Raw genomic sequence first — 9,368 nt, forward strand, 5'->3', positions numbered from 1 at the left:
CAGAGATGTATGCAAGAGTCTGAGACAAGAAAAGGCAAAGGGAAACAACAAGCTTAGCATCCTTGGTATCACACGTCCACTCCAATCCCCTTAAGAGTTGTTTACCATTTTAATGTCAGCATTGATTGACCAATTCAACAGGAGTTTCCTTGCAGAACCGGTGATTTCAGGCCAGTCACAAGCCCGTCAGTTTTGTCTCCACCAGCCCCGGATGGGTTTGCAGGTCTCCCTGGAGACTGGCAGTCACGACATCCTCCTAGTCCTAAAGGACTCTCTCTCTCTCTCTCCTGATTTCTCTTTGGCTTTTATCACTACTTGAAGGTGAAATATTTTATAGAATGTTATGTACAGTATGATTCCATTTCTTTAAAAACACGACACAATAAAGTGACCCATAAATGCACAGAAACTATCTGGGAAACTCTGCTAACTGGTTCCCTCCACAAGGAGGAGGGGTGCTGATTGGGGAGGGGTGCTTTATTTTATATGTTTTATTCTATGATTTTTTAAATGTTTGAATTACTGTCACCATTAAAAAATATGTTACGCAATAAAACTAAAAGGGTGACTAAATAATTAAAAATGAATAAATTAAAATTTAAAATACAAACCTCTGGTTTGAATGTTTTTCATTTAGATTTCAGAAAATTACAAAGTCGTTCTCTGAGTGTCTTATGATATAGACACTCAGGTTCCCAGGAGCATGTCCAGGTCAGTGTTCTGTATCCAGGTTGGGGATTTCCTGAGTTAAATTGTTTAGAAAATGAGCTCTTCTATGTGTCTGTGCTCTGAGGACTTAAAAATAACTTTGATCTATTCCCCCTGCCCCCTCTGCCCCAGCCATGTGGATGAACTAAGAGGCATCCTTATGCAAAGGATGCAATTTGAAATGGCCCTGCAGTCTGGTCCACATCTCAATATAGGAATTTTGACTGGCTGAGACCTGCCAACTGTGACCAAAACACACCAAATGTGAGAATATGAGCCTAATGGGAGATCCCAGGACATAATTTTCGGTAGGAGGTGGTTGGCTACCAAAGATCAAAATCAATGGACTCTGTAAAAGTACTATTTTCTTCCCAGAACAAAGGTACAAATATTGTGTGTTTGTCTCACTAATGAACAGTTTAAATTAAAAAAGAGTTTTTATCAGCCTGATATACTTCTTTAACTCTGTCCTTTGCAATAATTCCAGAATTTGCCCATTTCCTGCATAATTGTTAATGCAAACAAGCATTTCGTTCTAGGAGATGACAATGCCACAGCAGTGCCATGCCTTACTCTAAATAACCCAATGGGACAAATCTCTTGGGGACAAGAGTCCATCATCCACAGCTGGGACACATGCTGCACACAAGCTCTCAGTGACCAGCCACAGTGTGCAGGCACCTTTATCTGACATTCGATCCCAGGCATTGCTTGAAGGGCTTTGGACACATGCAACCATTTACTCAACCAGGCAATGAATTTTTACGCTTGAGGAAATGCTGCTTAAGTAACTTATCCAAGGTTTCCAGCTAATAAAAGTGGACAGAATGGACACTCCGACCCAGGAAAGCTGACTTGGAGACCATACTCTGTGTTGCAACCTTCATATCTCTCTTAATTCTCTCCTCACTCTGTATATATGTACATCAAAAACTCAAAAGTGATAATGCACTGTGGTGTCCTGAATGGGAGGGAAATACAAAAGGGAGGGGATATATGTATATGTATGGCTGATTCATTGCTGTGCAGTGGAAGCTAACACAGCATTGTAAAGCAGCTATACTCCAATAAAGATCAATTAACAAAATAAACTGCGATTTAAGAAGTTAAAAAAAAGAACAAATTCAAAAGTGAAAACAAAATAAAGCCACTGGCTCCATGTTTGAATGGGACGCAGTGAGAAAACTTCTTGGAGATTTAAACGATTGAGATCTATGGCATGCAGCGTGAGGATGCGTGGTAGAGCTGTCACCTTCAATAGCTTGGAAACTGCTGGCTGAAATTGTAGCTGCAGTGGAAGCAGTTGATAATAGGAGAGTTTTGTTGTGCGTTTGTTGCTGTAAGCGGTATTTATTTGTCAAGGTATTGGAGAGAATAAGGGGAGAGGGATGAGAGAGAGAGGTTGCAGAGAGAGGGAGATGTCTCAGGAAAGAATAACTGCTTTGCAAGCAGAAAACAAACAAACAAACAGAGAAGTCTAAAAATTTGTAGCTTTAGACGGTGGGAAAAACCAATTGCTAGGTAGCTCCCATATTAAGGCATGTGTCTGAGAAAAGGCCATGAATGACAAAGACCTGATAAAACCTCTGCAGGCTACAAGGAGCCAAGACAAAACCTCACTACCATCATCAAAAAATCTAGAAACAATAAATGCTGGAGAGGGTGGGGAGAAAAGGGAACCCTCTTGCACTGTTGGTGGGAATGTAAATTGATACAGCCACTATGGAGAACAGTATGGAGGTTCCTTAAAAAACTAATAATAGAACTACCATACAACCCAGCAATCCCACTACTGGGCATATACCCTGAGAAAACCATAATTCAAAAAGAGTCATGTACCAAAATGTTCATTGCACCTCTATTTAAAATAGGCAGGAAATGGAAGCAACCTAAGTGTCCATCATCGGATGAATGGATATAGAAGATGTGGCACATATATACAATGGAATATTACTCAGCCATAAAAAGAAACGAAATGGAGGTATTTGTAGTGAGGTGGATGGAGTTAGAGTCTGTCATACAGAGTGAAGTAAGTCAGAAAGAGAAAAACAAATACAGTATGCTAACACATATATATGGAATCTAAGGGAAAAAAAAAAAAGGTCATGAAGAACCTAGTGGCAAGACAGGAATAAAGACACAGACCTACTAGAGAATGGACTTGAGGATACGGGGAGGGGGAGGGGTAAGATGTGACAGGGTGAGAGAGTGGCATGGACATATATACACTACCAAATGTAAAATAGATAGCTAGTGGGAAGCAGCCGCATAGCACAGGGAGATCAGCTCGGTGCTTTGTGACCACCTAGAGGGGTGGGATAGGGAGGGTGGGAGGGAGAGAGATGCAAGAGGGAAGAGATATGGGAACATATTGTATATGTATAACTGATTAACTTTGTTATAAAGCAGAAACTAACACACCATTGTAAAGCAATTATACTCCAATAAAGATGTTAAAAATAAATTAATTAATTAAAAAATAAAAACAAAAAAACCTCACTACCAGATTGTTGACAAACTCCCCATGTCTTGCTCCAGGTCACTCCGGTGTAGCCTGTAAGTTCAGAGGGAAAATCTGGCAGCAAGAAATCAAAGAAAGACAGCAAATTTGAGAACTATCTCAAAAATAATGTGGAGTATGGTTATTGACACAGAATTGTCTGGAAAATACTGAATTCCCCCAATTCTAATACACTTTTGTTTCCCCACATTTTAGCATCTATCAAATAAGGAACAGATGTCAGTGTATGATTGGCTTTTTTTTTTTTTTTTCATTTTCTTAGTGGTACATAAAATAATGATGATTCTTACAACAGATGACAGGGCAGGATTATCTAAGGGAACTGTGTAGAAAGCAAAGCAAAACAAGAGCAAAAGCAAAGAAGAACAAGCCTAGCACTAGAATAAAAATGTCTTTGACTGTATTGACTGGGTTGCAAAGCTGTGTGCCCTCCGACACCCACGTCCAAGGGGCCCAGGGAGAGGACGGAAAGGGCAGAACCTCCCAGGACGGAGAACGTGTCCCAGAAAGCTGCCCCGAGGCTTTTGCAGATGCTGGAGCAGCCACATGGGCCAGATTGCATGACCCGTGCCATCAAACTGCCCTAAGAGAATTTACACAGAGCTACGTGGGTGTGAGTCATTGAGCAATTCTTTTCACTCACATCACTAAAAGGCCCCTGCGTGTTTTAAGTCCAAGCACAGCATTTTTTCCCCTAAATTCATACCTCTGCACTTGAACCCAGTCATATCATCCAGTCAACAGCTCAGGGTCTAGAGTGGGCAGCAAACTCAGCGACAGTGTGTTGGTGTCTGAAGGGAAAAGCCTCATTTGCAGGTAACATCTGCTGGCCGGGCTTGGGCCTCCAGAGAGCACTTTTCATGGAGGCCATTAAACACACAAACGGTTCCTAAACTCCATCTTATTTTGTGTTTCTCCTCAGCAAGCCAGAATCGTCAGATGCTTTCTCTGTTCAGCAACACTGGGCACGGAGGCAGGTGAGTGCTAAATTGGCAGATGCTGACTCTGAAGAATAAACCCCTACAGAAAAGCCCAGTGGTTACCTTTGTGGATTTTCCTATCATTTTTTGAATGTTTATTCAAAATATAGAAAATGTATTTTTGCATTTTTTGAATGATGCTAGATTCATTTGCATGACAGTTTCATTAAATATGAATAATTTTCTTGCACATTCTTCCCCTCCGTCCCAACACAAAAATTACAGCACTGTCATTCAACTCAGAATAGGGAAATGTCAAAACAAATTTCAGGATCCAGGATTGTTTGCACTGCCTGTGAATTAACTATTTTTAGCCTAAGCATAAGACTTATTTTTAGAGGCTGAAGTCAGCTGATGTAGCCTTGTTCGTGTGACCCAACTGAGAGATGAAGTTGGCTGTGATCATGGGCCCAAGTACATACATTCTAACTTAGTTTATTTAATGCAAGAGATGCCTGACGACCAATGGTAACATTTGTTTGAAGTTTTCAGAACTCACAAAGGATTTTCCCTTTTTAATTGTCTTTAAACTTGAAGCAGACTTAGATTAACTTCCAAAAGATAGGAGATGTCTCTTTTAATGCAGTAGCTAAACTCCATTTAAGATGATTTGGGGTATTGGCGTGATTGCTAACGGGACCTTAGAAATCATCCTGGAAACATCGTTTGATTCCCCTTTCACGTTGTGTCAAGAGTTGTCCTCACTGACTTTCATGTGTGTTTTCTAAACGCAGATTGATTTTATCAAGACCTCTTCTTACGGAGTTGTTAACATGCTTTTATTTCTTTTGGAAAGATGATGTATTAACTAATCTAAATGTGGAAGGAGAATCAACCGTGTTCTCAACAGAGTGATAGCCCATACTCCAATTTCATTTTATTTTACTTCATTTCATTGATTCTTATTTACAGGGGAGACTAGACACCTCCCCAGCCATGAGGATTCTAAATTAGTCGTTGAATGTGAGCACCATCTCAAACTCCAGGTCGATGTCATCCTAAATCAGTCCAGACTAAAGCTCATTCAAGCTAAATGACATGTCTCATAACTGGTTTTTATCTTCTTTGCTTATGAAAGCATCTTTTAAAGATGTATGAGTGAGAAGAGAAATGAGCAGAGCAAGAATCTAAAGACAGCAGGAAAGACAGCCAAGAGAAGAATTAACCAAAACCATGAACTCATACATTTTTCCCTTGATAGTTTTGATTAGTTTGTAGGCGTTGAACACCTTTGCAATTTAGGGTGATAAGAAAATGACTGCACCACTTTATCACAAAAGATGATTTCTAGTTAATTTCACACTATGGGTCTTCAGTTTTATGAACAACATATAGTTTTTTATATGTACATATTTTTATTTATCTATCTACTTATTTATTTATTTATTTGGTTTACCAAGTCTTAGTTGCGGCAGGCGGGCTCCTTAGTTGTGTCATGCGAACTCTTAGTTGTGGCATGCATGTGGGATCTAGTTCCCTGACCAGGGATTGAACCCGGGCCCCCTGCATTGGGTGCACATATTCTTAATCACTGTGCCACCAGGGTGGCAACAACATATAGTTTTAAAACATCAGTTTTTAGCCCTTTTTCTTTGGCCTCATATCCCTTACTTAGTAGTTACTTCCCCAGCTTAAGTATGGTTAAATTCATATTTTATTTCTATAATCTGGAGGATGTTGGGTTTCATATAATCGATGGGTAAATAAATCCCTGCCCCACCATTTGCCAGGTGAATGAAATAGGAATAACACTGCCTACCTCATGGAACTGGCTGAAAGAGTTGCTGGTATGATGTAAGGAAACCCCTAGCACACACAATGTCTGGTAGACAGCTGCCTTTCACAAATGTGTGTTGAATTAGAAAATCTCTTCATGAAATTATTGAAGATTCATATATACCAAGGTTACAGACTCAGATCATATAATTAAGTGCTGGAGACAGGATTTGAACCCAGGTTCTATGGCATTGTTCCAACCACCTTTACGGGCCCAAAGATGCCAAGCCAAAACAATAATAAAACATACACAGTAATGTATTATATGTATTATGCTTATAACACTGCATTCTAGAATTCAAATTTTCTAGGAGAGTCAAACGTAAATGTTCTCACTAAAAAGAAAAAGATAATTATGTGAGGTGATGGAGGTCTTAAATAGCTAGATGGGAGGAATCCTTTCATAAGTTATACATATCAAGTGATCACAATGTATATTTTCATATCTTACAATTTTATGTGCTTACTGTACCTCAATAAAAATTTTTTTAAAAACCCTTAAGAATAATAAAACCATCCAAATGTTTCCCATCACATTTGACATAATATTCTACCTTGTCGCCCAGATTTACACAGCTCTGCACACCTCCCCTTGCTACTGCCCCAACTTCATCCCACAGCAGCCATAAGCCAGGCACTGACTCGCCAGACATATGGACTTTTTGTATGTGGAATTCCGTGTTTCCGTGGTAAGGGCTTCATACTTGGAGGTGCTCCCAGCCTGGCATCCTCTTTCCAATGACATTCACACTGCAGCTTCCTTCCCATCACTCAGAAATCAGAGACAGCTTTCTGGCCAGACGGTTCCAACCAAACGGTTCCATCCCCTTCTTACCAGGTAGCACCATCTTTTAGCTTTCTGATCAGTGAATGAAGGGCATTATTTATGTATTGATTCACTTACTTCCTCTCTGTCTGACTTGAGAGGATGTATATTCCCCAAGAGTATGTTTTCTCATTCAACATTATTTTTTCAGTTCTGGGTACAGAGGAGTGGCTGATGCTGAGAAACCACTCCAAAAAAATGTGTTGGGGGCTTCCCTGGTGGCGTAGTGGTTGAGAATCTGCCTGCCAATGCAGGGGACACGGGTTCGAGCCCTGGTCTGGGAAGATCCCACATGCCGCGGAGCAACTGGGCCCGTGAGCCACAATTGCTGAGTCTGCGCGTCTGGAGCCTGTGCTCCGCGAGAAGAGAGGCCGCGATAGTGAGAGGCCCGCGCACCGCGATGAAGAGTGGCCCCTGCTTGCCACAACGGGAGAGAGCCCTCGTGCAGAAACGAAGACCCAACACAGCCATAAATAAATAAAATTAAATTAAAAAACAAAACAAAACAAACAAACAAAAAAACAAAAAAAAAACCCAAAAATGTGTTGAATTGAGAAATGTGAGGCAGTTATTTGAACAGCATACAAAAAAGTAATTTGGTAAGAATGCACAATTTGCATGTTAAATCTACCTTCGTTCTTTACTTATTAGTACATTAAAATTAAAGTAAGTTTTGTAATGAATTTGATCACAAACACATGTAAATGTGAGGCACGTAATTATATAACAGTACAGCATTGTGTGGTGGTTTTAAACGCTTTAAGATCTTTTTTTTATTATCCTCATCAAAATGGAAACACAAAATGAAACAGTACTCATGGAGAACTCACAGAACTTAGGAAGGTATCTATGGATTTCAGGTTTTTTAACCGACTGCACAAGTGTTGAGGAAGTTGCATGGGTTCAGATGTGTTTCTGCATGCAGGACTGTGAGATTGGTGGTGATCTTGGGACCCCTTGATTCCTTGAGAGGCCTGAAGCAGGGAGCATGTCATTTTCTCCTTCAACATCTTAATGAAATCGTCTGAGTGCAAAGTCATTCTCTTTGATAAAAGAGTTTAGTACAGTTAGGAATTTTGCTAATTGCCAGGACTGAAGTCTAGGGTTCCTGACTCAATCATAAATACCTATGCCAATAACTTACTTTCTGATAAAAGCAGATGGATTTGATTTTGCAAAAATCTGGATGATTCACTATTAGATATAATTGCTATTGTGTGAACAAAAGAAGGCTGCATTTCCACAGTAAGAGGAAAAGGGTGCATCTCCTTAGCATTGATAAAATAGCATTCAAAGGATTGACATGCAATGGTCATATAATGCCTTTGGCAAAGCTGGCCACCCTCATGGGAACCGAATACTGATAATGAATTCCACTGTTGCTGTCACTTAATGCTTAGTACAGGTACATGTCATTGTATCAACAACAGATGATTTTCAATTTAATCGTCCCACATCTTCTATAATTCTAAAGATGATGTTTCCATAAGAAGAAAGGAAATTATAAATAACCTGCAAAATTAAGGCCCCAGATTTTTATTATGAATAATTCATTGTCATTATTCTATCCCACCATTTTTATACTGATCCTTAGGAAGTTAACAGTTAAATTTTAAACTATAGAAAAGGACGATAGAACTATTAGACATCTGGCATACTTTATTTTTTTTTATGAAACTTGACTTTACCTCAGAAGAAACAAACTCATAGAATGACATTTTGTTAACACAAACTCCCTGCTTGCTTGAATTTGCACTTGTTAAATTTTAACTGAGCTAAAAAGAGAAATCTTTCATCGTACCGCTTGCTGCCAGTCCTGTAACGAAAGCCACCCTGCTGGTTGTAGCTCTAATAATAAACTTTCTTTCACATGGGGCCTTTCAAAGTTATAGGGTCACAAAGTGCCTGGAAATAAATCTCAAAAAGACGAGCACATTCTGGAATTGCATCCAAATTCTTTATGCCTGTGACTATAACAGAGTTAATAAATTGTGGATATAAGTGAATAACTGCAAGCAGACCCAGAGGTGAGAATGCTCAACAGATAAGAACGAGCAGGTGTTGAGGGCTCGCAGAAAGGAGCTATGAGCAGCAGGGGTTTAGGGCAGATACCTGCAGAATTTAACTTAGGCTGTGGGGAGCATAGCTGAGGGCCTCCGATGAGGGAGCCTTGGAGGTGAATGCACACGGGACACCACCGCAACCCTGGGGCCTGGAAGGGCGTGAGGGCCTGAGCTGATGTCATGCTCATGAGCTTATCAACAGTCATTGGTTAAATCCTTGTGAACATGAAAATTACAAAAGCCTTAACTGTTCATTTTCTGGGACTATCTCCTAAGTAAAGCCTGAGGGAGCCCAACCATCCCCCACTTTACACAAAGATGACTCTCATTCTTTCCTTTCTTTCTTCTTCCCTCCTATATTGAGAAATGGCAAAGGTTCGAATGGAAGACTTGGTACATTTTGATATTTGACACTTGAGCCCCTCCCAGTGTTAGGAGTCGGTCCTTTTTACAGGGAGGCGTTTCCCCTTCTTCCCCACCTCCCTGTCTCTGGG

The sequence above is a fragment of the Balaenoptera borealis genome (assembly GCF_965194805.1).
Source record: "Balaenoptera borealis genome assembly, chromosome: 7".
In the NCBI taxonomy this organism is placed as follows: Eukaryota; Metazoa; Chordata; class Mammalia; order Artiodactyla; family Balaenopteridae; genus Balaenoptera; species Balaenoptera borealis.